Source organism: Dama dama, chromosome 22, assembly GCF_033118175.1.
Source record: "Dama dama isolate Ldn47 chromosome 22, ASM3311817v1, whole genome shotgun sequence".
NCBI lineage: Eukaryota > Metazoa > Chordata > Mammalia > Artiodactyla > Cervidae > Dama > Dama dama.
Window position 1 is genome coordinate 33798779 of NC_083702.1, and position 27116 is coordinate 33825894.

Genomic DNA, 27116 nt, shown 5'->3' on the forward strand with positions numbered 1-27116 from the left:
TCACACATTGTGGCCTTACGGACTACACCATTTAAACATTTAGTTAAATTAATTCATATTAAGCTAACAAATGGTTTTAAAATATATCCTACAAAAGTCCAGAGGTTTTCAAAGTAATACTAATAATGCCAATACAAGTGAACATGGGAAAATGGCAGAACCATATCTCTAAGACCCACTGCTTACCCCTTTGTCAGCCATATTTCAAGGAAAATCTATGGGAATTCAAAAAAGTACAGTCTCAGAAGGCTGCATTTAGTGGATACTGTAGTATGCTACTTAGTGGTGCTCATTTCCCACTTTCCAAGAGTGTTGGCTGCTGAATACTCACATCTAAGCCCCCTCTGCAGAACTACCCTCATACAAACTTCCCCCTGCTCCTCAGGGATGGCTCACATCCAGCACCAACGTATGGTTACAAAGGCCTGGCCCCCTTGCCTCAGTTCAGGACATCTCTGAGGAGCCATCCAGTTCCAGAGTAATGCACAGGCTAGCTGAAGCCTCAGCTGCATCACAGTCCCTAGACTCATCCTGCCTTCCTCAGCCCTTCATGAGTGTTGTCCCCAAGAGCCTTCCCAATAAACCCAATGCATGCAACTCTACACGTCAGAGTTGGTCTCCAGGGAACTCCGATGGACTACTACCTAATCTATTACTTCAATTGTCCTTTAAACCGAACCTTGCCCTTAGTGTTTACTGCAGGCTGTTAGGTCCAGTACAACACATGAACATAAATTATGAATATGTGTGCGTGCATGCATGCACACATTCTAAAGGACTGTGTGCTCTAAAAACTTTATTGGTGGGGTACCCCTAAAGTACTAACATGTCACCAAATATGCATTTTAATTGCTGACTTGAGACAGTTTTCCACTTTTTTGTGCAGTATGCCATTAGTTCATTCACAAGCAAAACAGACCATATTATTCAACACCATAAGGTTCCCCATGACCTACAAGACAGAATTTGGGGCTTTTGGGTCTATGACAAAAAGATCACCTTGATCCGACCATTGCCAACATCACAGCCTCATCTCAGCTGGTTCCTATCATGTACTTTATGTTCTACCAACACCACACAGTTTGTAATTTCACAAACACGCCATGCTATTTCTCACCTTCTTTCCTTTTTAGTCACACCGTCCTGCCTGTTTGGAATACCTTCCTCCCTTCTCAGAGTACCTCCCTCTGCCTTTCTAAGCTTACTTAACTCAGAGCCTTACCAGCGGCAGCCTGGCAGGAGCAGTGTGCCCAAGTACAGGCAATAAGTGGATGTAGTGTCTGCAGAACTTTTAAGAAGAACAATATAACTAAATAAAAGTCAATGGGCTTTTTATTATCTAATTCTAAGAATAATTCTAAATGATGTCAGGGATAAAATGATCTTTTCAACCACAGCTGACTGCCCCTAAAGTCTACCCTGATTATGTTACTCCCCCTTTTTAAGCCTGACTCAGAAATCCCAGGGAACATTGAACACTTTTACTAAAACTTGTGGGTTTGAATAGAAACCATTATTAACTCCAGAAAAACCAAAAATGTTCTATAAAAAGTACAAGTAATCAATATACCAAATTCTCAGTGATAAACAACACTTACAGAGTCAAAGTAACTGTGTGTTTGTTTTTTGTTTGTTTGGGTTTTTGTTTTGGGGGGATTATTTTTTTTGGGGGGGGGGGGTTGCTTCACAGCTTGCAGGATCTTAGCTTCCCGACCAGGGAGGGATCAAACTGGCCCCAGGAGTGAAAACACCAAGTGCTAACCACTGGACCACCAGGGAATTCCTGTGACTGTGTTTACTGAACTGATTTAACTCTAAAAAAGGAGGGAGATGAAAATACATTGAGATAATGGGAAAAGGAATATGTGTGATATTAGGAAGCAGGGGTGGGGGAAGAGTAGTATAACAAGGCCAACTAGTAGGAAGTCAATCAACAACTCACATTTTTTGGAAAATAAGGAATAAACATTTTATTCAGAAATACAGATACAGAGTTGGAAGTAATAGCGGCATGATCATCAATAAGACAGGTGTGCTATTTTGTTATGTAGCTTTGAGTTTTACACAATGCATACACATTATTTCAATATACATTTAATTGATCAATAAAATACTCAGCTCATACTTCAATTCACTTAGAAAACCTTCCCCAACCTCTATTCCTTGCTCTCAAAATACTCTAACACTATACCTATCACACTGATACATAATTACCAGTTTATGTTACTAACTTCCCTATCAAATAGAGGTTTGTGCAGACAAGAACCAAAATGTACTTATATTTGTATCCCCTGGCAGAAGTGATACATAAATTTAAATTTAAATGTGAACTCCATAAATTTTTACTGAGCTCCAAGTAGATAAAAGTAGTCATAAGACACAGGTTTCTGATTTCAAAGAATAACATTTATGACCATAAAATGTCATCATGTAGCAGAACTCATTATGGCCAAAGATTGTTTTATAGACTTTATACTCTTTCTTTCATTGATTCTACACAACTGCTTTATGAAGTACATATAATTAACCCCATTCTGCAGATGAGGAATCACAGACTGAGGGAGGTTAAGTAGACTGCCATACTAAAGATGTAAATGAGGATCCACAATAAGAGTATAATACTGAACTACAAATCCACATCCCTAGGCAAAGTCACAGGATCTCCCAAAAGATAAGACATGTTCACAACATGCTTATAACATGGAACACTCAAAGCTTTAAAAGTGGCTATAGATGTAAATATCATCAGATCACAAGGAGAAAGCATCAGTCAGTAGATTCTGTAAGGATGCTGTGAAAAAAGCCAACTTCAACTTGGAAATTAAGGGATGGGTAGTGTTTCAGGAAATCTATGGGAGGGGATGATATATACCAAAGGAAAGTCCAGAAACATGAAAGCAAATATATATGTATAGACAGAAGACATTGCACATTTTGTGTCAAATCTCTCTGCTTGAATGCTACTGATGTGCTCAGTCATGGCCGACTCTGCAACCCCATGGACTATAGTCTGCCAGGTTCCTCCGTCCATGGAATTTTCCAGGCAAGAATACTGGAGTGAGTTGCCATTTCCTTCTCCACTCTGCTTGAATACTCAAGGGCTAAAGGAGGTATAGATACAGCCGGCAGCGTCCCTGGGAGGCGTATGGACTTATATATCTTTTTCCCAAACTTACGAACAAGAAGACATTTTATTAATTATCAGATGGAATATTCAATTAGGTTGGTAGAATTTGGGTGGGGGCAGATACAGAGCAGTGAAACTGGGTGATCTCCCCTCCATGTTCGCTTGTAAAACCTTTCCTGTTGTCTCCATCTCTGATACTACTGCTAAAGTCCAAAATCAAAGCCACCATCTTTCTCTTGTGCAAATCACTGCGACAGCTTCCTTACAAGCTTGCCAAATCCTTTCCTTCTTCTCTTAAAGTTGGTCTACATGCTCTGGTCACAAATTTTATTAGTCTCTTGCTTAAAACTGTTCAATGGGTTTCTTATCACTCTTATTTGAAGATTCACCTTTGAAGACTCACCTTTGCAGCCCCATCGATGTCCATTTCCCAGTCACTCTGCTCCAGCAATGCTGGCCTTCTAGTTCCAAGAACACACCCACCCCTCTCTCTCTGGAACCTTTGCATATACTACTCATACGTCTCAAAGGTTTTTTTCTCTTGTCCTCTTTTTCTCATTAACGTGTTAATCACTCAGTCGTGTCTGACTCTTTGTAACCCCATGGACTGTAGCACACCAGGTTCCTCTGTCCATGGAGTTCTGCAGGCAAGAATACTGGAGTGGGTTGCCATTCCCTTCTCAGGGGATCTTCCAAACCCAGGGATTGAACCTGGGTCTCCAACATTGCAGGGAGATTCTTTACTATCTGAGCCACCAGGGATGAGACCCCCAATGAGACCTCAGTAACCATCCTTCAAATGTGATGTCCTCATGGCTGCCTCCTCTGGCTGTCCTGCCAAAATAGCAGACACTTATCCTCCGTGTTGTATATACTCCTGCAAAGCACAGTTCTACAGCTTACAATCACAAATGCAGGTGATATACAAAGATCTGTATATAAGGTATATATATCTTGTTTATAAGGTATGTGCCTGTTCCACACATCACAGACTCTCTAGCAGTTAAAGTGGGGTCTGGCTCATAGTAGGTGCTCAACAAATATTTGCTAATCACTGAATGAATGAATGACACATCAAAAGAGAAAGTTTAAACCCAGAGTCAAGCGGATTGGGAATCAAGGAAAGTCAGACGGTGAGGAGGTCTGAAGCAGATGGAAAAGCAACTTGGGAAAAATTCCCGGAGTCACAGAGTTCAGATGCGAGCACTAACTTTTCATGAGATATCCTTGGAAGGCCCCTGACATGACCATTCTGAGAGGAGTTGACAAGGCTCACGTGTCGCAGACACTTTGAGAGCCGTTTGGGACACCATGCTCAGCTTGAATCCAGATCAGAAGCAAACTGGTCTCAAAAGGACAGTTTCCAATATGAGCCTGGAAACGTAGAAGGCTTGGAGAAGATGGTAAGGCCCTTAGAAAGCAGACTTAAAGGTCTGGATCCTATGGGGGTATGGTATTCAGGCACCATGAATGTTCAGGAAAGGGGCAACACAATCTAAACAGCATGTCAGGAAGACTGACCTGACAGCAGTCAACAGTGTAAATTGTAAGGAGAGATCCCACTTTGGGGAACTTTGCCAAAGTTCAGAAACAAGCAGAAAAGAGCCGATCCTAGAGTGATAGAAGTACATGTGTAGAGGAAGAGGAAAACACAAGCAGCATTTTGAGCCATGACTCAACTGGACTTAAAATATACTTCCCATGTTACAGTGGGCAAGAGCCCCAGCCTCTGAGTCAGACCACTCTGTGTTCAAGGCTCAGCTCCATCAGATGCCAGCTCTACTACTACTTGGGGCCAGTTCAGTTTTCTTATCTGTAAAATGGATCAACGTGTATCTACATCTACATTATTCCTGGGAAGAGCCAATAAAAATAAACTGCCTAGCACAATGCCTGGCAACAGTAAACTATCAATCATCAACTGTTATTTCAAGCTAGACAGGTGAAGGAGCATGGTGATGGCATGCCAGGGAACTTATGTGGAGGGCTTCTCTTCATATCACAAGAAGATAGTCATCTCTGTTATAAACGGTTAACTCCTGTCCTGGCTTCTGCCTGATCTTCTTTAGGACGCATCTGCCTTTCTGGCTTCTGATCTGGATCCATGCCAAACACAAGCTCTGCCAACTCTTTCAGAGACCTTATTCTTCAAGCTGCTTGAGCCATTTCTAAACTTGTGCTTTCGACATTTATTTCCAACTTGCCCTCTTACTCTAATGCCGCCCCCTAGAAGCAATCCTGGATACTAAACTTAGAGGCAAGAACCCCTCCACAGCTACATGCACCACTGCTCTCTTCCCAAGAAATGTCAGAAAGATTATATTGAAAGCCAGCACAATGCTAGACTCGGTTTTTAAGAGTTAACAGAGAGTGATTTTTTTTTTCTCCAAGGATAGGTAATAGCATCAGATTCTGAAATTAAGCACAGCAGGAAGAAAAAGCCTGCATAGATTTCACGGAGTATCACAGGCCTCTGCAATAAAGCACTTAAAAATGCCTTGTATTGCTAATTCTTTACACAATCTCCTTTTATTTCCAAAGCAGGATGCGGGGCTTGAGCCACGAGACACACATTGATGTTAACATTACACCGCTTGAATTAGAGCCATTTTTCTACTGAAACTCCTGTTAGGTTTAGAATTACTTTTTTACCGTTTCTTCCCCCAATACATTTTCCAGCCTGACTTTCCAGATCAAATGAATGGCTGCCTCTTTGAACAATGCTGAACCCACCTTTGCAGTCATTACCTTAGCAAGCATCCTTCTTCCCAAGATTACAATAACCAGCCTTTGAGTTATATGGGAAATCTGCCTGCTAAAGGTCACTGGACCACAGGCCACTCTGGGAATTCTAAGTGAAGGAAGGCCACTCTCTTCCTCATCTGCTTTCGATTTCCCCTCTCCCCCACCCCAAGTCAATACCCTTCATTCACAGACTGAACCCTTCAGCAATTACTTATTCAATAGCCAACATCAGCAAGGCACTGTGCTAGGCATCACAGGGGATTTTCGACACAGCAAAATGAAAGTGACATGAACAGCAAAGCACTGTCTGGTGACAGGCAAACCATCAGATGGAGATGCTCCTAAATTCCAAATAGACTGCCTAAGAACTTGCAGTTTTTATGAAGATTTGCTATTTTCATCATCATCCATTATTGGTTAGCATTCATCAAGATTCTTTTTCTCTTTTTACAAGATATTTTTGTATCATTTAAAAGCTTTCTTTTCCAGCCCATGTGGAAACCCGGTCACTTATTCAATAAATATTTATTAAGGACTCTGATCATTTGGAGAACAAAACAGACTCAGTCCTTATCCTCATGTAGTAATTGCTGCTCCCAGGATAATACACACAAACAGCAGCCGGATGATTTGATCCCATACAAACCCCAGGTTTGCTTTTGTACTGTTTATTTGTTTGTCTGAAGGCACTCTCCTGTAAGGACCATATTAGTCTAATTATAACTTGTCCTTATTTGGTCTCACTAGGATTCCTTCCCAGCATCTTCCTTCTCAATTTCTTTAACCACAATAATCATAATCAAGCTATTCTAATCTATTCTCCACATTGCTCTCTCCCTCCACCTGTTTTTATTCATTTGTTAAGCAAAGGTCTTTAAGCACCTGCTTATGTTCCAGACACTGTTCTAAATATTTGGGATATGGAACCGAATAAATAAATCAACCCCAGGTCTCCAGTTTACCTCTCCATCTGTCCTGGAAAAGAAAGATCTTTTTAAGTCTGGAATGCACATAACTGCCATCCTTCCCCCACCCCAACCCACTCTGTGGCAGTTCCCATCACTCTTGACCTTCAGCATGCTAACATTCTATATACTCAAACTTACTTAGGTTCTTTAAAACCTAAATAAATGACCAAAAACCTAAAACCAACTCACCAAGAAGTCTTTCTACAAATCCAACAATCACCTGTGCTTTATTCTGGTACTTCTGCTACTCCTTGAGCACCTTACTTTACCTCTATAAGCCATATATATAACCTACTACCAAAGAGAATTAATAAAAAGTTTTTATCACTGGTTCTCAAACTTTTATGTGCAAAAGAATCACCAGTCATTCTTGTTAAAAATTCAGGGTTAGAGGGCTTCCCAACCACAGGGGTTCAGGTTTCTTATGTCTGAGAGGGGGACAGAAAAGCACATTTTCAAAAACATCCCAGGTGGTTTTCAGCAAGATGACTGGGTGATCACCTTTGAGACACACTGCTCTATAAATTCCTTTGATGTCAGTTTTTATGTATTCAGGATCTCTGCTTCAAGTCAAAATATTTCCTGTTAAGTATAGCTTAAGCAATATCTATCTGTGCGTTCAATAAATATTCTTTGGCTTAGTAAATGGATCAGTGGGTACTTGATAATGATAAGTGATGTTTAGAAATTACTTTACACTTCTCACCTGCTCCTAACTGTCCCCTGTGGTAGACAGGAAGGCATGGTTAGTGCTCGCATTTCATGGATAGGAACCCACACCAGCATCTTGGCCATAGCATGATGGAAAGAGTATAAGAGGCGCTGAGTCAAAAAGACTGAAATTTGAGCACCTGCTTATGTTCCAGACACTGTTCTAAATATTTGGGATATGGAACCGAATAAATAAATCAACCCCAGGTCTGAGTCTCCTGTTTACTAGTTGTGGAGAATGAGTAGGCACCTGACTCCTTGCAGTTTGTTTATGGAAAGGAGATAATAGTCACTTAATGTGTGGGCTGTTAGGATTAAATGAGATTATCCATGTAAAGCACCTAGCAGGTGCCTGGAACATGGTCGATGCCTAACCATTATTAGTTTTCTCAGCTCCCCATCATGCTGGGTGCCTTGAATCAGAATGCAGCTTAGTTTGGAAGACAAGTTGGCTTAGCCATCATTGATTCTGTGGCTGCCATGTTCCAAGTACTGTGATTGTGCTGGAAATACAACACTGTGCCCTCAAGGAGCTTAGCTTCCAAATGTTTGTCACCTCTGGCTACCCCCCTTTCAAATCAGGCAACAGTGTATTTAGCAAATTCTCCACTTCTCACTTCCTCTGGTGAGATTAACTTAGTGCACGTGGCGATGGTGCAGGAGGATAAAGACCTTGTGGGAAGAGAAAGGTTGAGAAAAGCCCAATAAGCAGTGACAGAAGCGAGGCATGTTTGTGGAGCTGAGGAGGTCCCCGGAAACAAACAGTGAGTTCATCAACTTTTCCTAGTGGCTCCTGATGGTAAAGAATCTGCCTGCAATGCAGGAGACCTGGGTCTGATCTCTGGGTCAGGAAGATTCCCTGGAGAAGGGCATGGCAACCCACTTCAGTATTCTTGCCTGGAGAATCCCATGGATAGAAGAGCCTGGTAGGCTGCAGTCCAAGAGTTGGATACGACTGAAGCAACTTAGCACATATTAACTTTCTTTGCAAACTTAGAGGAGACTTCCCTGGTGGTCCAGTGGTTAACACTTTGCCTTCTAATGCAGTGGGGCTCAGGTTCCATCCCTGATCCAGGAGCTAAGACCCCACAGGCTGAGCGGCCGAAAAACCCAAAACAGAAAACAGAAACAAACTTGGAGACTTGTTTGGTTGGTTAGTTAGTGTGCATCAAAACTATCCCTTCATTTCCTGATTTAATGTGCAAAGGCCCAACTATTCTGCTAGCCGTCAGGGTACAGTGGAGATGCGGCTGAGAAAGCGAAGTAGGAAAAGTCAAGACAGAATTCTAAGAAATGGTATGCACTTGTTCCAGAGCAGCTCCCAGGCCAAGAGGAAAGTAATGAGACTGCCTGTGCCAGATACAAGTGACAGGCTGCCAATACGGCAGAGTGACAGCGGGCATCACAAGAACGTCCATGCACATCGCAGTCAGCCCCTGCTACACCCCTCAAACAACTTCAGCTTTCAGTAGCCACGCAGGGCACCAGGGAATTCCAGCAGACATCCAAAATGAGGGCAGGTTCTAACCCAGGGTGGGGATGGACCCGAAACTGCAGAGAATGCAGGATCGGGTCTCAGCAGAGAGGCTCTCCAAACGTTCAGTTTGTCCATCTTTTTAACAAGTGACATGGAAGCAACCAGCACTCACTATTTGGGGAAAACTATGCCAGAAGCCTCACAGTAAGCAGTCCTTATCCTGGGCACAGATTCCCTAGAGGGGGCACTCGTCAGAGGAATGTGTCAAAAATTAGCTCCCTCTTCCTGCCTCCCATCCTCCCTGGATTCTGAAGTTGTCCCACTGCCAGTTTCCCACAGTACAATACACAGAACCACCTAAAACTCGGGGGTAAGACACCAGCAATCTCATTATCCCAAGATGCTGAACCAATGTCTTCCATTCCCCCAAAGGTTCCCCAGCAGGCACCGAAGAATCACCCCCCCCAACCCCCCATGGCATTACTGAGAGCCAGATCCTCCCTCACAACCAACCCACTCCCCACAATGGCCCCCCAAAAAATAGCAACAACTCAATTCTCAGTCCAATAACGTCTTTTCTCAGATGTTGTTCTCCCAGTGGGTAGAAGAATGAACTGCTGCAAGGCCACCAGCTCCTCTACAGTTTCTTTTAATTTAAAGTTACAACAGGAGGGAAGAAAAGAGACTTTCTATTAAGGGACAACTCCCTGAAGGGTCTCTTAGCTGACAATCGAAGGACTGCTCATGGCAGTGATCAAATCTAACGAAGCAAAGTGCTGGCGGCTCTGTGACTCATCACAGCAGTAGCTCGCGCTGAGGGCCACTTGAGTTCAGTGCTTCGTGGCGGGAGGAAAGTTGGTTTAGGAGCAGAAACATAGGGGAGCAAAGACTCGCAAGGTGTTTGAGGCTCAAGATAAAATGCAGACTTACAGTGCAAGTTGCTTCTCAGCTGAATAGGCAGCCTAGAGGGGTAAGGAAATGAAGAGAGAGTGCTGTCTATCTCGTGCTATAGGGCAAATTACCTGAAGATGGTCAAGGTCAGCAGCTGGTCTATCTGTTGCACGGTTGACAGTCTCATAAAAATAAGGACTGACGCCTGAAAGCTAAACGGGGCAACTCTGAGAAGGCAGACATGAAGGATGCTTGCTGACAGAAACCATACCTTCTAATTACATGAACTACCTGTTGTTAACATATATTTACAATCCCCTGATACAATTCACCTATACCTCCCAACTGCATGTTATGAATACATTAAGAAGAGAGAAATATATGTTGAGCATGTCCTCTGTGCCACACGTGGTACTGTGGATTTATATAGAATCTCATAGAATCTCAATCTTGACTAGCACTCTGTGAGGCGACACAATCATTTTTCTCATTTTACAGCAGAGGAAAGTAAGGTGTCAGAACTCAAAGAAATCACCAGGTCTGTTCTTTAGTGGCAGGTGCACCCAACCAGGGCCTTCCCTGTTGGTTCACTGGTAAAGAATCCGCCTGCCAATGCAGGAGATGTGGGTTCAATCTCTGGGTCAGGAAGATTGCCTAGAGTAGGAAACAGCAACCCACTCCGATTCTTGCCTGGGAAATCCCACGGAGAGAGGAGCCTGGCGGGCTACAGTCCATGGGGTTGCAAAAGAGTCGGACACGACTTAGCGACTAAGCCACCGACTAACTAAACCACCACCACCAGTACTCAGGGCTATACTTCCAAACCACTACCCCACTCACATCTCCTGTGGCCAGGATATAACAAACTCAGCGCCCCCACCAGCTGTCCCTCTATGACTTCAGTGTCATTTGAGCTCCAAGGCCCTGTTTCCAGGGACTGCTCCCGGCCAAGCACTGAGCACAGTGAGTGTTGTGAATGCAGCCGTTCCACTGGGACAGAGGGCTCCTCCAGTGGCTGACTCTTATCTCTCTAGCCAAACCATCTAGCTACCACCCTGCTTCTTCCTACTCAATCCTCTCTCCTTCCCTCTCTCCTTGCGTAAGTGTCAAACCTGGATCGCAGCTTCTCCTATGCCTTCCCTGCAAAAACCTTCTTACATGTCGAATCATATCTTGGTGTCTACTTCTTGATGGACTCTAATGCAGTAACCAAGTTATGTGCTTTTTTAAAAAAGTCTTTTCCTTATCTTTGGTCAATTGACTTACAGAGAAATCCTCTGAATCATTGGGAAAAGAAAACAAACTAATTTTTCCAGGTTCTGTATACCATCTATTCCAGTAGGCAATGGTACATCGTGTCTTTCTCCTTGCACCCAATTCAGACAAACAAACCTATGAGATTTTCTTTGAGGGAGCTGTTGACCCTGTAGGACAAAACAATGCAAAGGCAGACTTATTTCTTTTTCCAAGTGGAACTTCTCTCTATCCATACATGCTAAACTTAATATAACCCAGAGGCAGATGACTCTCCATGGATGAAATCACAATAAATCTTCCCTAGTTTATATCTGCAACAAGAAATCAAAAATTGTAACAAGAAGAGAGATCTATAGTTAGGTCCTAAAGCTTTTGTTTCTTTCACGGAGGAACATTTATATGAATAAAAGATAGAATTCACACTTGCACCAGATACAGCATCTTAATAAAACCACATTGTCAGAGATCATACATAGATGTTAACTGAATCACCATTTTGAAGTGTTGATCTCAGCCTCAAGAAAGTGATAAATTTTTCTTCTTGGATTCAAATAAGTTCAAAGTAAGTACAAAATGAAGCTTTGAACATTATTAATGATCAAAATCTAGCTTTGATTGAAGGAAGAGAGGAGTGCAGCTAACAATTACGGAACACCTAGTTCATGAGACACCCTATGCTAGGTATCTGATATACAATATTGAGTGTAATCCAGGCAATATTCCTACAAAAAAAAGGATTATAATCTCCAGTTTTAGAGGTTAAGAAAAGGGGCAGAGCACTGAATGTTCAGAACTCCAAGTGAAGTCCTGGAAGAATTATAAATAGACCTAAATTGAAAAGCTCTGAAGGCTAGTGGGCTGGCTTCTTTTGCATCCTGGTTCCCTCCTGAATTCTCTAGCTCCCAGACTTGAACTGGTGCTGCAGGGACAAGGCATTGAGCTTCCAGGGAATGCCAAAAGTGCATCCCTTTGCAGTTTTATTTATCCCCTTTGGACAAGGGGTAGCAAATAATCATGAGGTAACTGAAAAAAGCATCAAAGATATAATCAGGTGGCTCATTTTTTAAAACTTCTAATAAACTTTCAGCAATGAAGAATTGATGAATGGGGGCTTTCCCGGTGGCTCCGTGGTAAGGAATCCTCCTGCTAATGCAGGGAACACAGGTTCGATCCCTGATCTGGAAAGATCCCACATGCGCAACTAAGCCTGTGGACCACAACTACTGAGTCTGTGCTCTAGAGTTCAGGAGCCACAACTACTGAGCCCATGGGCCACAACTACTGAAGCTTGTGCGCTCTGCAACAAGAGAAGCCACTGCAATGAGAAGCCTGCGCATTGCAACTGGGGAGTAGCCCCTGCTCACCTCAACTAGAGAACAGCCTGCACGGCAACAAAGACCCAGAACAGCCAAAAATTAATCAGTTAAAAAAAAAATGAATGAAAGGATCTCTACCTGCAGCATTCAATACCAACACCATCACCACCAGTGCCATTTCCTGGAGATGCATTTTTTTCTCGGAAATTTTTTTTTAAGACTCAATTTTCAAAGGCTGGCTATTGCATTGATTCTTTAAATGCATTCATTTCCCCCCTAATTTTATTAATATGCTTCCCCCACTGAATGTTACTCTTGCTCAAAAGCAGAGTAATTACTTTCCTGTAAGGTATGACTGGAGTGGTACAACAACAAAAAAATGCCTATGTTTATAAGTATTTCTTCCCGGTAGCTTCACTTGATACTCCGTGTTTTTCTCTAAGGCATTAGATGGTCCCGATAAACTGCAGTATTAATAATAACAACATTTAGTTAGATAATTAAACCATAATAAGCTATTATCACTTTTGAATTCATTAGTTGATGAGCCAGAGGTTAAACTGGGCAAATGGGGCAAAAATTCAAAAGAGTCCATTAAAGCAAACTGGGCCTATCCTAAATCCAGGCCCCTGATCAGGACAGCATTCAAGGGTGCCCACGAAGGCAGCTAAAGGCATAGGGGTTGGGAGAAAACAACCCAAAAAGCATATTCCCCATTTCTAAAACAAGGGCACTGTATATAGCAAAGTTTATTTTAAAACACCATAGACACATCGTGATATGGCCCAGCTGAAAATGTCGACAGTGGCTGAGTATCTGCCCTGCTACTGGGCCTTAAGGGTTCCATTTTGCCCCTTTTTAATATAAAAATCACTATTTTTAAGCAAAAGGTTAGATCCTGGCTTCACAGTCTTAAAAACTTCATTTTATTCTTCCATTAAAAGCAACTTTACATGCAAATGCACTGCTGGTTTAACTGAAGGTGGTTCAAGTATGCTTCTTCCTCTGAAATCCTTCTCCTAAATCCTAGGTATGAGTGATTATATCACACACAGAAAATAAACAACAAAGACCCCACTCACATTTGAGAATCATTTACCATCCCCACTCCCTAAGCACCCTCAAATGGGAAATGGAAATAACAAGACTGATCATAATTGGATTAAGAACTATAATTCTTTAATTCATTCATCAAATTGAGGCATTTGGAACAGTTTATTTACAGAGTTGTTTAGACAGTTTTGTGTGGTGTTTTTTAAGATAAACCAAAATGCCTTTCTGAAAGAAGTTTCAGATCCCAAATCATTAACATATGAAAACCAAATGTAGACAATTTACAAATGGGTGTTTTAAAACAACGTTTGGAACAAAATTGGACTTTTATTTTATTAACTATCTACAAATCTAAGCTCAGGATATAGCTTATTTGAAACAGCCAAGCACTTTCTTCACCTTTCAAATAAACCTCCATTTCTCAGGCTAAAGAAGTGTGATAAGCATGTGAGGGAACGCATCAACTTCTAGCCTAGACAAATAAGTTTTCCAAGCTACTCTCAAAATTCTAATTACAGCATTCTCTGCTACCAGAGGTGATCAGACACTGGGTGAATCATCCAGGTTATGCCAATCAATCATAACAAACAATTCTACCTGCTGGAAATCTAAATAGTGTTCAGTGTTAGAACTCTAAGTGATTTGAAATCCAGTATATGTTAGAGTAACAAAAACAAGTTTTATCCTGCCCTGAGTATTATAACTTTATATAATCTAGCTGCGCTTATTTGCTTAGTCATGTCTGACTCTTTGCGACCCCATGGACTGCAGCCCACCAGGTTCCTCTGTCCATGGAAACTCTCCAGGCAAGAATAGTGGAGTGGGTTGCCATGCCCTCTTCCAGGGGATCTTACCCACCCAGGGATCGAACACAGGTCTCTGGCATTGTGGGTGGATTCTTTACCGTCTGAGCCACCAGGGAAGCCTATATAATCTAGACATACCTTCAAAACAATGATTGCCTATCACTCAATAAAAGGATACAGCTTTTACAAGAAGACAGTTTGTTCTTTTAATCATTATATCATATTTTTCATTTGCTTTAAAGAGAAAAAAATTCCCCAAGCATTCAAGTTTTTTAAATGGAAAATGAAATTTTAAACTCTCCCTACAGCTTCTGCCTTATGCCCAAAAAGGATAAAAAAAAAAAAAAAGAAGCTATATCTCAGTATAAACTTCACTCTTGTTATTTACTGTTTACTCCGTATACTCCACAGATAACATCTTTATAAGCATATATTCATTTTTTTTCTTTTACAAAACCATGTGTCAGTCTAAACAGGATGTGCATTTACATGTATAGAACTAAGTTAACTTGAAATAACCACTGGATCTCAAATGCCTGGTTATTTACCAAATAAGTTTGAGTTTTGAATCCTGTCTGCCATTCAACCAGAACTGTTCAATCTCAACAACAAAACTGTATAAGGTTTCTCTATGAAGAGTTCAAGCTCTTTTTTCCTGTATTAAGAGTACACTTTCAAGTCTGTATCAGATTGATTCAATACTGCCCACTCAAAATGGCTACAAAAAGATTTTTTTTAACCCACAAGCAAACAAAAACTCTGTTATTTCTCCATGTACAAGGTTGTTAGAAAGACCACTGGAAAGAAAGGGAAAAAAAGAATTTCAAGCGAGTATGCTGCTATATAATTAACACAAATAACTAAATAATTATGCACATCCCTTCCCATCCCCACAATTAAATGTTTTTAAACAACGCGTGTGATGAAAGATCTACCTCTTAGGCAAACAAAAGCCATCCCTACCAGTTTAAGGATTTAACTGATGCTGTATTGCATCAGTTTTAAGTGATGCCTATGATTTTTATCTTGTATACTTCTGAGGAATAAACAGTTAATGACATAATCTGCAGGAGAACTTTACACAATGCCTAAGAGAACTTTCAGTGAAAGTACTTATGATTTTAAATCATTGTGGCTGGATTTATCTAAGCTTCAGCCTCAGAGCTATATTTAAATCAGGAAGAAGCACCCCCAGAAACTCTCTCCCATGTATCAGCGTTGGAAACCAGATTCCTTTCCTATCAGAGTTAATGGCAGTTCACCGTACAGCTGAATTCTTTCAAAATTAGACAGATCAAAATTCAGCAGTTCTGTAAAGTCTCTAAGAGAGCGTCCTCCTTGTAAATGCTATAAAAGACAAAGTTAAAAAACATTTCCGTATACTTTAAAACCATCTGGCCCTTAACCTAATCACTTCTAGCAATCGAGCCTTACTCCTGGTAATCCTGATCAAAAAGTCTGCTCTGGTTTTTCTGATTGAAATGTCCATTGCCTACAAATCTCCCACACACCTTCTTGATTGGCCTGTTTTGTTTGCGTGGTTTTGTTTTGTTTTTGTGTGTGTGTGTGTGAAAGATACTAGGGGCCATTATTTATGAACAGCAAGGAAACAAATCACTCTGTCTAGCCTCTCTGCAGATTCCCACACTTATTACCCAAAATCCCCCAGCTCTTCCTCGGTCTTGACCTGAACGAAAGAACTGTGCTGGGCCTGAAGGCAGTCTCTTGGGGAAACCGGCTCATGCTTTTCTTGAGAAACTACTTTGGATATCTGGATATAGTGAGGATCTCAACTGGGTTATAACTAATCCCTAAACTTTTCTCAAAAAGTACAGTTGACTGCCACCCAGAGTGCCTGGGCTGGCTGGCACTGAGAATATCGTTTTGCACAGTCACAGAATTTCTCTTTTTGACCCGCTTTCAGTTGGGAAAGGAAGATAACGACATGAATTCACATTCGCCACCGCTCTGCCTTTGGTCACAGAGGCCAGCGTCTTTAGATATTCACCAGGGTCCACCTATGTATTAATAGATTCGCTTTGTAACGTGGAAGGGAAGTTACTATTAAAATATGTAAACAGTGCTTCGTGTGCATCCCATGCCAGCCGATCAATACTCAACCAACTGCTGCTAACAGACACAAACATTTCCAAATGCAATTTGATCTTAACTCGTATAACCTCTTTTCCTGGCTTGAGGACTGGAGCCCAAAGTGCAAGCGAGGTTTCCCCAACCCGCGCTTCAAGTGACAACACGTGAGCGGTCTCCACTTCGTACTCGGAGCGGGGTGGGGGGTGAAAAAAGTAGTTGCAATTAAACATTAAAGCTTCCGGTGTCTGAAATCCCTAGAATCTACGAGGATGAGGCTCCTTTCCGAAATTCCGGGCGGGAGGGGCCGGGAGCGGGGGCTGGGGAGGAGGAGGACTGATGCGGAGAGGGATGGCAGAAAGCGAAACAAAAAGACAACCGGGGGAGCGCTCAGGTAGTGGGGTGGGCCGGGGGTCGCGCGTCCGTCCTGGGAAGGATCGGAACCACCAGCCCCCCACCCCGCCCTGGCCAACTTTAAGGGGCTGCCGCGGGCCGCCGGCCGAGAGGCACCGACCAGCCTTAGCGTTTTCCCAGCGCTCCTCCGGCCCGCCTCGCTCATCACCATCTCCACCGCCACCACTTGCAAAACAATACCGGCAGCGGCACGCAGGCTCCCCGAGCGAAATATATAAAGTTAGCCCGTTTGCTGAACTGGGTCCAAGCCCGCACTCCGGGGTCCCCGGCGGACGGCCGTCCCCCGAGCGCGGGTGGGGGACGGGGCGGCTGTCAGCCCCGAACCTCCTCCCGCCTCCCCGCGCCCCCACCCTGTCCCCCTCCCTCCGTACTTGAGGAAACTCCGCCGGCGGCCCCCTCCCTCCTTCGCCGGCTCTCCAGCTGGAGCCGCGAGCGAGTGCGGCGCGGCGGGCACGGGGAGAGCGCTGCGCCTTGGAGGGCTGCCCGCAACCACGTCGGGACCCACAACAAAGTTAAAACGCTGCGATTCACGCACCTTACCGGCTTTCCTCTGCGTCTCCTCGGGCGCGGGATGCAAAGTGGCACAGTGGCGGGCTGGGGGGCCCCCCGGGAGGAGACTGGAGATGGGTTTGGTGGCTCGCCTTTTCCACTGTGTGTGTGTGTGTCTGTGTGTGTGTCTGTGTGTGCGCGCGCGCGTCCCTCTCCCCCAGTCTCTGGCTCGCTCGCTCGCGCTCCCCGTGTAGCTCTCAAGGACGAGGTGAAATCCCTTGGCTGGTCATGAGGTGGCTTCAGAGACAAACAACACAATGCGAGTGCAAATAACAAAAGGCAAAAAGACAGTCGGAACAATGGGGGAGGCGAGGGCAGCGCACCCGCCGCCGGTCAGCTCGGCCCGGCGCCCGCCCCGGGGGGGTGCGGCGGGGGCGGGGCGGGGGCTCGGGCTCCCTCCAGGTCGCCCCCCGGGCGCCCGCAAACCCACCCTGACCTCCTTCCTGCCGCGGGCCGCCCGGTCGCCCTCTCTGTCCATCCGAAGGGGAAAGAGCCCGGAGTTGGCTTCCCCGTCCGCTGCCGAGTAACTAGATTGTAAATAACGCGGCGATGACCCACACCGGGCAGGAATTTTTTCTTTTTTTTTTTTTAAAGAAAACAATCTGCCCTCCACTTCAAGGAGCGATAAAATGAAATGGCAGGAGGGGAAGGAGGCAGGGAGAAGGAGACTATCTCTAGATCTTGATGGAGCTCGCGTCTATAAATATGCATTCGTGTTTAGTCAAGTCCCCTTTGTCAACTTCTTCCCTGCGCTGGAACCTCACCCGCTGTCCTGGAAGCATCACCTGGGCCCCTTGGCGCCCCCCGACTCCCGTTTGCACGCGGGAAAGCCGGCGCGGAGGGCGCGCGTGGGGGTCTGCGGCTGTCCGCGGAACCTTCTGGGAGGCGAGCCGCCGGCCGCCCAGCGCGGAGGCTGGAGCGGCGAGTGGTTTGGTTTTTAAAGCGACCACTGCTCCCCCGAAGAGCCGCTCTGCGCCCGCGGGTCCCCGCCGACGGCACTCCGCACCCACCTACTCCTTGACGGGTGGGGAGGTGGGTGAGGGGGAGAAAAGTTTTGAGGCGCTCTCATCTCTGCCTCTGGGGTGGTTGAAGTGGTTTGGTTTTGTGTGCGTAAAGCATCAAATCCCAGTGCCCAAGAACCGGGAAATGATGTTTAGTGGGGGGTCTCAACAAGGGTCGGCGGCTGGGGCTTCGACTCCTGAGTCTGCGACCGTGGAGACGGCGCAGGAAGGCGAGAGCGAGCCTCCCCGGAGTCTCATCCCCAGAGGAAGAAACTCCGAAGGTAATGCCCGGAGCAGGAGCTGTGGGGGCTGATTTGTGTGTGTTCTGACAGCTCCCGGGCTGCTCTGGCGCTTATCTCTACCCATCTTACTTTCATTGACTTAAAACAGCAGCCGGTTTGCCAGGGGGGGTTAAAAAAAAAAATCCTATTAAATCTCAAACCTAGGATGGAGCAGGGGAATCCGGACCGCTCTCCCCGGATCTGGTGTCCAGAAACGGAAGGCAGGGGGATGTCTCGAGGGAGGTCACGGGTCCGGAGGAGGATGGTAGAGCAGAGGACTAAGACACAATACGAGCAACACGTTTCTTTTTCTCGCCGTCCCCTTTCCTCTTGTTGAGCTGGATGCCAATTTGCATGTTCTCTCTCCACTCCCGGGCAAAAAATTTTTTTTCAGTCGCGCATCCACGGACTGAGCCGCGTCCCTCGGCACCCCCAGCATTTCCCAGAGAGCAACACCACCACTCGGAGATCAATGACCAGCCTGTTTATTCTTCACGCGCCTGGAAGGGCAGGGCTCTCAGGGAGCAAGGGAGGGAGGCTTGGGGCTCGCCTGTGCGCGATCTCTCGCAGACTTTTTTTCTAGCTGGTTTCTAAACGGCAGCTAACAAGCAGAGAGAGTTCCTTAATGCGCGCAACACATACCAGTCACAATATATTCGCCTAGAAAAGTGAGACATCCTCTCTCCCCCTCTCCACCCTTTGTAGATTTGTCTCTGGAGGTGGGTTGCTAATACCTGGGATTTTTGCACTTGTCTAGGGCGGGAACTTTCTGGGGTGCTTGACAATTGATTATTTGGTACCTGCTTTCTAAAAATGGCTAAACACCTTTCCTTAGAACCCAAAGTGAGAAATGCAAATCTTAATAACTCAAGGCAAAAATTGCCAAGTGTAAGCATGGTTATTATTCACTCCCACAAAGAAAAACTTCCTCTTCCACAAATATTTGATAGCATAGAGCCCAGTAATTAAGAGAACAATCAAATAAACTCAAGGCTTTCATGGGGACTCTAAATTATCATCTGCCTAGAATTTTTAAGCAGTGTTAATCACTTGCCAACTTGAGTATAGCTGGAGCTGTAGCGTTCTAAATGTGTATCCTTAACAATTTTACTATGTTTTCTTAAGTATTTAATGAGCGAGACCACAGATATTAATAATATTCAAATTGCTGGATCAATGTGGTCTCACCAACTGTGTGAAAAAATTCTCTGTGTGCATAAAACATCTTGCTGCATGTTAGTTTTCCTCACATTGACTGTATCCCACAGGCTTCAGGTCTTGAAGCACTTGCATAGTAAGAATATAAGAATTCCTAAGAATGCACCAATAATTGCCCTGTGCACCTGGAATTTAAGTGTAATTTTATTCCAAAGAGTTCTTGGCATTTACTAAATGATTTATTCTCATAATACATATGTAGTTGGTTTTCACGGTTAGCTTCCACTACTGGGGTCTTTATATAACCTGCAAGAAGCAGATCAGGCCAACTGCAAGAAAAACAAAACAAGCTCCTCCCCTCACTACCCATTATATGAAAATAAGTAACATTTGACAGGGGGCTGTTGTTTACAGTGAACTTTTACTTCCTCTTGGCCCATACTCAGTGTAAACAAAGGGACAGAGTGAGTTCTTTGCCCCTACCTCTCTATCCAGTGAGTGACACGTGGCTGGGTTGGCCTAACCCAACCAAGCAGAACAGAGCCACCTTCTCAGGGTTTCAGTGTAGCAGCTCCTCGGACCCTCCGGTTTCCTACTCACAGGAGATGAGAGCCTTGGGCAGAAGGAAGAAGGCGCTGTCTCAAGCTGCCTGGTGAGATATTGGTGAAACTTGAATTACACCAACCTCTTCTTTTCTTGTTTTTTGCTCCTACAGGCAACAGAACTTCCAACCATTTATGGTTATTGAAACCACATGGCCTTAAGACTAACCCTATGATCATTATAGAGCAACAGCATAGCTGATCAAAAACCTCCAGTGGAATGTTTGTTTGTGTTGGGCTTTAAAAAAAATACCCATATTTGAAGCGGGACTGACACATGAAAGATCAGTGTTTCCATTTATCAAGCATTTACTATGTGCCTGGCTCTTGGCCAGATGCTTTTTACATATTTTGTCCCTATTTTTTACCACAAACCTGCAAGAAATATTACATCCCTGTTTTGCAGAGGAGAAAACTAGAGCTAAGAAAGGTTAAATGACTTGCCCAGAATCATATGGCTTCTAAGTGGTTGTGCCACATTGCCAGTACTGTCTGCTCCAGCTTTAAGCACCTGGATACACTGACATTTTATATTAAAATCAGTCTTTCAGTGAGAAATATTATTTCCTTAAATGCAGAGATTTAAAATACCACATTTGTACTATGTACTGTCCAGAAATGATCTATGTTGGTATTCTCATGCTGCTTAATAGATAACTGTGAAATTTCTAAGAAAATCTTATGTGTCCATATATACTAAATTAGAAGGTACCTAACAATATATATGAAATTATCATATTTTATAGGCCAAGCAATTATGTATTATATGTATATATCCATATGATATAAATGGTAAAACAGTAGCTGAAGTTTTGGAATCCGTATAATTTTACAAGCATTGTTCTAAATGCTTTGCATGTATAAACTCATGTAATCTTCACAACCATAATTTTGTAATATCATTTTATAGGAAAGGAAACTGAAGCAGAGAGAGGTTTTATAATTTGTCCAAGTTTACACAATTAGCAGGTGATGGAGCCTGGATCCAAACCAAGGTACTCTAGCTTTAAGACCTTATCTACTTTGTTATGCTACTTTTCAATATATATACTCAGACGTATAAACAGTCTGCATACTTATAGTCATAGGCCTATATGCTACGGTTGTTCCTTAACATAGATTTCAACTGCACAGGTCAATTTATAGGCAGATATTTTTTTCATAAACACCACAGTTCTACTCCATCTATAGTTGGTCAAATCTCCAGGTACACAGGGCAGACGACAGGACTTGAGAATCCGGGGATTTTGGTATGCAGGCATGTCCTGAAAACAATACCCTGTGAATGCCAAGGGACAACTATGTAGATTTAACTCTCAACTTTAGGGGAAAATAAAGACACGTCAACTGAGATTTGTTGCATCCCCATATTCAAACTGCCTCCTGCAGCACTAGAAGTATTATTGACGGGAGAGGCATTTACATTTGTCCAAGGTATTAAAGATTCTCTAAAAATTGTTAAGGCAATCTCAAGCTCCCAAACATACTTGGAGGCATTGTTTTGTTGCAGTTGTTTTAGTCGTTAAGTTGTGTCTGACTGTTTGCAACCACATGAACTGTAGCCTGCCAGGCTCCTCTGTCCCTGGAATTTCCCAGGCAAGAATACTGGAGTGGGTTGACATTTCCTTCTCCAGGGGAATCTTTCCGACCCAGGGATCGAACCCATGTCTCCTGCATTGGCAGGCGGGTTCTGGGGAAGTGCTAATGAATATGAATTAGGAGTGTACAACTTTTGACCCCAGTTGATTTGTACTAAGTTCATTTTGGATTCCTTTGGTCATATGTGTTAAAAAGAGCAGAGATAGTGTACTTGAGAATCCTAAAGAAGATAGTGAAGGAGGCTAATAAATACAAAAATCTGTGACCTGAGAAGTAGAGGGAAATTTAGAGGATGGAAGAAACCAAATATGTCATGTCATCATAATGGTTACAAATAACCCATTTTTATTCATTTTTAAAGTTAAGGTACTTTGTCAACTCTCACTCCATTAACAAGAGTATATTATATAGTGGTTATTTAATATAACGGTTATTTATGTTTAACAATTATGGACTAAAACAATTACATCCCTCAAAGGAACCTTAAAATATTTGATAAGAATCCCAGATATATGAGTGGTTTATCCCATGTCCATTTTTCTATACGCATATCAAATTGTAAAAGTGAGCTTCTCCAGAAACTAACACAACATTGTAAATCAACTATACTCCAATAAAAATTAATTTTAAAAAACTTTAAAAAAGAAAAGTTAGCTTCTCCAAATCAGTCAACTTTGAGAAAATACTGTGAGATCATCTCTTTCTCTTCTTCTCACCCTAAATACAATTAGGGATTATCTGTGGAAGGAAAAGTAACTGATGACAATCTTCCTTTCTTGGATCCTCTTAATGCTGATAACAACTGAGATACTGACATCTAAACGATTAACTTTACTGGTTCTAATGTTCCTCTTCAGAAAAACTGAAAAAGACACCCTATACCTAACAGATGCCACACATTAAGCTCTTACTGAAAAAAACTTTTAAAGCCCTATTACAGATACATATGTTTTCATTTAAAAACTACTATGAAATCGAGTGTTCTTTTATTTAAACATTCCCCTGTGGTTCTACGAATTAAGGATCAGTAGTACTATATTAACTGAGAGCCAGACCCAACTGGTTAAAGACAGTTGGTAAAACTGCCAACACTGGTTTTGTTGCCGAAGTTGACTGAAATGTGAGGCAGCATATACATTAAAGAGTGAATTCTAATTTTTTAAACTTTCTCATTTTGGTAAGTATTTAGAATGAACTTTTTTTTTTTTTCAGCCACAGTTTTGAAAAGAGGAAATAATGTATAAAACCCAGATGCTTTACACAACCAAAACCACAATTGCATTGCTTTTATTAGTGAAGTGTGTTTATTATTCTGATTGTTAAATTTTCCTTTCCTGGGAGAAAAACCAAAAGAACAAGATTGGCTCGATTCAAGAGAAACAACTTGCAGTTCCCACATCTTGTCTCTTAATTTTACTGTTTTTCAGTTTGACTTCTGTCCTTTAATTTTAAATAATGAGTATGAAATGTGGGAGGATTTAAACATGTAAAAATCGTTTTTTTTAATGTGTGGATTCTTTTCAAGTGTAGTTTTCACAATATAGTCTGTGTTCTCTATTGCTACAAATTTTGTATCAAAAATATATGAAGGTTTACATGCAATGGGACACATTGATTTAATTTATAAGGAAAAGGGTAATGACATATTTTGCTGATTTAGAATTGGTAGCAGAACAAATTATCAAGTGAGGCAATAATATTTCAAGCTTGAATCCCAGTAAGTTTTAGTTATTTGAGTCTGTGAACTCATGATTACTCCTGTTTCTGTTTCTTCTTTCAGATTTTTGATCACATATTACCAAATGTGTCATATAGTATGTGAAATGTGGAGGGCAAATGAAGGAACGAACAAAATGAAAGATTAACAAAAGCACATAAAACAAGGAGGGTGGTTAAAAAACATTGCTTTAAAATGTCCTTTATATTTGAATTTCAGTAAATTATTGGAAGGAGGTAAATAAAATTTCAATCTCGAGGTATCTGACACTTCTACTCTATGTTGTTGCTAAGTCATTAAGTCATGTCCTACTCTTGTGACGCCATGGAATTCAAACCTAATTCTGGTTCAACCACCCAGAATACCTCTTGGGATTGATGAGGTCTTGATCCTAAAGATGATGATCATTTGATTTAGTACATTGTTCATTAAGCTTCTCCACGTGGCCCTCTTTGGTCAAAGTGGAGGACATAATAGGTCTTTATAAATTTTGTAAAAATACCACGTTTCATGTGCATCATACCTTTCAAGACAAAAGGTCTAAGTCTAAATTAGAGGGAATGAGGAAAAGGTGAAGTTCCATCTAGTCAAAGCTGTGGTTTTTCCAATAGTCATGTATGGATGTGAGAGTTGGACTATAAAGAAACCTGAGTGCCAAAGAATTGATGCTTTTGAACTGTGGTGTTAGTGAGGACTCTTGAGAGTCCCTTGGACTGCAAGGAGATGCAAGAAGTCCATCCTAAAGGAAGTCAGTCCTGAATATTTATTGGAAGGACTGATGCTGAAGCTGAAACTCCAGTACTTTGGCCACCTGATGTGAAGAACTGACTCATTGGAAAAGACCCTGATGCTGGGAAAGATTGAAGGCGGGAGGAGAAGGGGACGACAAAGGATGAGATGGTTGGGTGGCATCACTGATGTGATGGACATGAGTTTGACTAGGTTCTTGGAATTGGTGATGGACAGGGAAGCCTGGCGTGCTTTAGTCCATGTGGTCGCAAAGAGTCAGACATGACTGAGGAACTGAACTGAATGACTGATAGCTATTGGGATGAATGTACCAATTTCATGACTGGAGGGAAAGCAACAATCCTGGCCCTTGGAGAGTCAATATCACACCTTTGGTGATGGTAAGAGTGGGATGGGAGACAAGGATCTCCTTGTGGCCTAGATCCAGCACCCTGGTCTGGCACAAAACAGCTGCAGCTGACAGTCTGATTACCTGTTGGCTCATCACCTCTATCTACATATTATAAACACATGAAAACTCAAGTGGACCTGAATGGCTCCAAACTCTTCTGCTGCAACTGATTCCATCAAGAGCAGCTTCAAATATGGGTCCTCAGCAGCAAATAAGTGTAAACACACACATTGACACACTCTTGTTTCATTTTAATGGTTACAAATTCAAATGCTTCCCCTGGTGCCCTAGCTTTCCTTGGGTTATGTCATGTATAATCCCAAGGCTATAACTACTTGCTCCTGTGACTCAAATGAAATAATGTGATGGTGAACCAAACCAAGTTCCACAGAACATCCCTGACTGGAATGACTTGGAACATGAGCATGATGCTAGAGGTTAGAGCATCTGTTTTGTAACCAAGAGTGACAAAAACATACTAAGCGTGGTTCAGAGGAAATAAGGAAGTGATATGGGTTCTAGAAGTGATTGGGAGGACTTCTCTGGTGGCTCAGTGATAAAGAATCTGCCTGCAATGCAGGAGACCCAGGTTCAATCCCTAGGTCAGAAAGATCCCTGGAGAAGAAAAGGGCAACCTGCTCCAGTATTCTTGCCTGGGACATCCTTTGGACAGAGGAGTCTGGTGAGCTACAGTCCATGAGGTCACAAAAGAGTCAGACATGACTTAGCAACTAAACAACAGCAAAGTGATTAGGAGGTTTCCCAAGACCACATGACTGCCTACCTCTGGATTTCTCATTATGTGACACAAATAAAATCTTTATTTTTATGCCAAAATTTTGCTGTCTTCTGTTACTTGGAATCGAGTACGGTTACTAAGTAAACATTTTTCTTTGGGTCCAGTATCCTTTACCATCTTCTGGAAATTGCTCTCCATTCTCTATGTAAGCAGTCTACTTAATGCTTTAGCTATATAGTCCTTTTCTTTCATGCTGTACCTCTTAAGAGTCACGTGTAGCTAGGCAAAATAGCCCTTTTTTTTCCTTGGGCCTCATTTGTGAGAATGTAAGCCCAGAAGCTGATTTTAGCCATGAATCCAAGTTTATGATGGCAAACAACTTGAGAGAATAAAATAGCAGCACAAAAAGAGACTGAGGATGGTTTGGAGCCCAGTCGAGGCCATTATTCCAAACTGAGAGGTCATCTGAGCCACCCTAGTTTCTACTGTTCACTTTTTTCATTCTTCTTCTTTTGATCCACTCTAGTATCTTTCCAATAAATTTCATGAATTTTGTTTTGCTTTGATTGGTTTCAGTTCAATGCTTATTTGTCACATGCAAAAGTATAGTAACTAACACAGGAATGAGAGTAACCTCCCAGTAATAGGCTGAATGCTTATGTCCCTTCAAAATTCATTATGTTGAAATTCTAATCTCCAATGTGATGGGATTAGGAGGTGTGGCTTTGGGAGGTGATTAGGTCATGAGGATGAAACTCTTATATATGAAATTGAGATTTAACATCCTTATGAAAAAAACCCCAATGAGAGCCCTGCTTTCTGAAGTACCCACATCCAGATATCTTCACACATGTCCCATATCAAAGAATTGTCTTTTCCTCTTTGGAAATCAGAATCCTAGAGATATAAAATGCAAATCCTCTGTGCATCTCTTCAGGAAACATCAGACTGTTCTATAAAAATTTATTTCTAGAAGACTGCTTAAGTATCCCCAACAGTTCTAGATGAGCTTGCAGATTTGACTACATCAGAATTCTAGCAGCAGCTACTTGCTTTCCTTCTTTCACCTGTTATTTTAAAGATCAGAAGAGATGAGGGTTACAAATGTAGTTTATAACCTTCAAATATGATTACATCAAGTATTACTGAATCATAAAAATAATCTCTTTGTGGCAAATAGATGGGGAAAAAGTGGAAACAGTGACAGATTTTATTTTCTTGGGCTCCTAAATCACTGTGGATGATGACTGTAGGCATGAAATTAAAAGGTGCTTGCTCCTTGGAAGAAAAGCTATGACAAAGCCTAGACAGCATATTAAAAAGTAGAGATATCACTTTGCCGACAAAAGTCTGTATGGTCAAAACTGTGGTTTTTCCAGTAGTCATGTACAGATGTGAGAGTTGGACCATAAAGAAGCCTGAGCACTGAAGAATTTATGCTTTTGAACTGTGATGCTGGAGAAGACTCTAGGGAGC

At 42.6% G+C, this 27116-nt stretch overlaps 1 protein-coding gene across 2 annotated transcripts in view; it reads right to left on the bottom strand.

Annotated features, from left to right (window-relative positions):
* SOX5 (SRY-box transcription factor 5) overlaps nucleotides 1-17698 on the bottom strand; it is a 1090517-nt gene extending 1072819 nt beyond the window's left edge. Inside the window, exon 1 of one of the 2 annotated variants that reach the window (XM_061125136.1) lies at nucleotides 17394-17698. The gene's annotated coding sequence lies outside the window, so the exon portion shown is untranslated. Of the gene's footprint in view, nucleotides 1-17388 lie in introns of both variants that reach the window. The other variant, XM_061125135.1, reaches the window with a different exon arrangement.
* Between the last annotated feature and the right edge of the window lie 9418 nt (nucleotides 17699-27116).